Source organism: Gracilinanus agilis, chromosome 2, assembly GCF_016433145.1.
Source record: "Gracilinanus agilis isolate LMUSP501 chromosome 2, AgileGrace, whole genome shotgun sequence".
NCBI lineage: Eukaryota > Metazoa > Chordata > Mammalia > Didelphimorphia > Didelphidae > Gracilinanus > Gracilinanus agilis.
The window spans coordinates 500418477-500421944 of NC_058131.1; positions in this window are offsets into that span (position 1 = coordinate 500418477).

Below are 3468 nucleotides of genomic sequence, written 5' to 3' on the forward strand. Positions count from 1 at the left end.
AACAGAGAGAGAGAGAGAGAGAAAGAGAGAGAGAGAGAGAGAGAGAGAGAGAGAGAGAGAGAGAGAGAAAAGAAAAGGGAGTGGGGTGAACAAGATGGAATGTTTTTGCTGAGCTGTCCAGCAGAAGGTTCTCCTGCTCAGTCCTGCTGTTAGACCTGGTTTTCTTTCCTCTCAAAGCGCTCTGTTCTTTATCTCAGTGTGGTAAAGTTCATAGGTCTGAAGTTTTGTTCCATCTAAGCTGCCATCTTCCGAGTGTTTTTGCTGTGTTTCTCTGGCTTTCTCCTCTAGCCACCTCCCCATGCTTGTGTTCAGCTCTCTTGAGTCCTGCACCAGCAAGGCCCTCTCTCGGATCAGGTGCGCATTCCCACCCCAGAGATTTCAGGAGCCTTTGGAGTCTCCGCATAGCCTGTGGGGGGGAGGGGAGAGAAGGGGGGTCCTGGGATTCCCCTTCTGTACCCTCAGATCCAACAGTTCAAGAATTCAAGCCTTTTTCTTGGAGGAACTCTTGAGCTGTCCAGCAGTAGGATCCCTCTGCTCTGTCCTATTGTTAGATTTGGTCCTCTTTCTTCTCAAAGCACTTTGTTTTCTATCTCAGTGTGTAAAGGGTGTGGAGGTCTTAAGATTTTCCTCTCTCTAAGCCACCATCTTCCCAGAATTCCTTGATCCTTCTGTCTCTTAACCAGTACCATATTGTTTTGATGACTGCTTTATAGTACAGTTTAAGATCTGGTACTGCTAGGCCCCTCTCCTTCACATTTTTTTTTCATTATTTCCCTTGATATTCTTGACCTTTTGTTCTTTGAAATGAACTTTGTTATAGCTTTTTCTAATTCGGTAAAAAAAGTTTCTTGGTAGTTAAATAGGTATGGCACTGAATAAGTAAATTAATTTGGGTAGGATTGTCATTTTTATTATGTTAGCTCATCCTACACATGAGCAATTAATGTTTTTCCAGTCACTTAGATCTAGTTTTAATTATGTGGAAAATGTTTTGTAGTTGTGTTCATATAATTCCTTGTGTTTGTCTTGGCAGATAGATTCCTAAGTAGTTTATATTGTCTAAGATGATTTTAAATGGAATTTCTCTTTCTAACTCTTGCTCCCGGGATGTGTTGGAAATATATAGAAATACTGATGATTTATTTAGGTTTGTATCCTGCAACTTTGATAAAGTTGTTGATTATTTCCACTAGCTTTTTAGTTGATTCTCAAGGAACCCACCACTTCTAACAGCAGCCTAGTCCAGTTTTGGATAGCTCTAATTGTAAGGAGGTTTTTCCTTCTATTGAAATCTACCACTCTTCACCTTCCATCCATTGCTTCTTATTTTCATATCTGGAACAAAATTGAACAAAACTAATCCTTTTTTCCAAGTCTCAAGCCCCTTCAAATACATGAAAACAACAACTACATATATCAGGTTTATTCAGGTTGAACATCCTCAGTTCCTTTACCTGATCTTCATCTGCCTTGACCTCCAGACTCTCTACATTAGCCTCCTCTTTGGCACACTCTACAACTTTTCAGTGTCATCCTAAAATATAGTTCCTAGAAAACCTGATCAGGAAAGATTATAAAAAGACTGTCACCTCCATTATTTGGATACCTTCCTTCTCTTAATATAGCCAAAGGTTGCATTCGTATTTTTTTCCCAGTTAGCATATAATCCCATTGACTCATATTGATCCAGAGATCAACTAAAACTCCTAAATCATTTTCACAGGCACTGCAATCCATTCATACTTCTCCCATATTGTACTTAATAAACTTGATTTTTTAACCCAACTATAAGACTTTACATATACTCCTACTATTCAACATATTGGATTCAGCCAAAATTCAGATGTTTTGAATTTATTTTGGAACCTGATTTGGTCAAGTATTGTACTCTCTGAAAAACTGATAAATGGTATCCAAATAATTGATAAAAATTTTAAATATTATATGTCCAAGAATACTATGGCCAAGGATGTATCCTTGAGGATGGAAGAACTCCACTAAACACACCTCCTCCCAAGTTGATAGTTGTACCATTGATAGCTGCTCTTTGAATTTGGCCATTCAGCTAATTCTAAATCCTTTTTCTTTTGATTAAGGGTATACTTTCCATACAGTATTCAATTCTACTCTATTCACGAATTCTATTCCACTAAATTTCAAAGATATTTTTTTAAACCCTTGTACTTCGGTGTATTGTCTCATAGGTGGAAGATTGGTAAGGGTGGGCAATGGGGGTCAAGTGACTTGCCCAGGTTCACACAGCTGGGAAGTGGCTGAGGCCAGGTTCGAACCTAGGACCTCCTGTCTCTAGGCCTGACTCTCACTCCACTGAGCTACCCAGCTGCCCCCACAGATATTTTTTTAAAAGGGAAAATTTGCCTTCTTGTGGTAGGATCTCTAGTGCATCTTGAAGCTTTGTTATCCATCCTTCATGCATTCGTTTATAAACATATGAGTCCATGACTTTTATTGCTTTCTTGGTATAGGCATTTATGAATTTCTAAACATCAGTATCTTTTTCCAGTACTTTTTATTGAATCTAGCTCTGTAGATGTATAAGGCAATTTTTTACCTCTTTCTGCCTTTTGATTTTAAAGCCTTTTTGATTAGATTTACAAGATTCCAGGAAAATGTTTTAATAGCCTTTATTAGGTACTCTTCTCCATTCCTCAATGATGTCCTGTGTTTTAAATCAAATTCCAGTAATCTAAATCTCATCCTTATATACTTAATTTCTTAACCAATTGTTCACCTTATGATTTTGCCTTTTATTCTAAATAGTGTTATCTTTGTTAGCTCAACAAACATTTATTTCGTACTTGCCAGTTGTTAGATTCTAGGGAAACAGATAAAATGAATTCCATGTCCTTGGGGAGCTGTGATGTTCTACAAGAAAAAAAGAGATGGATAAGAAAACTACTGTGGAGGTAGACTTGACAAGACTTGGCAAATGATTTGATATTAGAGAGAAGGAAAGGAAGAATCAAGATTCTCCAGTATTGCAAATCTGAGGAAGGATGGTGATAGCTTCCCTCTTACAAAAATAAGGAAGTTAGCTAGACAGATTTAGGAGGAAAGATGTCCAGTCATATTTTGAACATATTGAGATTCAGATGCCACACAACATTAAGGCAGACATATCCAACAGGCATTTGGGGGAGGGAAGGAGGTACTAGAGCTCAGGAAAGAGATGATAGATATAAGAGTCATGAACATAGAAATGATCATTGAGGGGGGCAACTGGGTGGCTCAGTGGATTGAGAGCCAGGCCTAGAGATGGGAAGTCCTCGGTTCAAATGTGGCCTCAGATAGTTCCTAGCTGTGTGACCCTGGTCAAATCACTTAACTCCCATTGCCTAGCCCTTACCACTCTTCTGCCTTGGAACTAATACACAGTATTGATTCTAAGGCAGAAGGTAAGGGTTTGTTTAAAAAAGAGAGAGTGAGAGAAAAGAAAGAGAAAGAAAG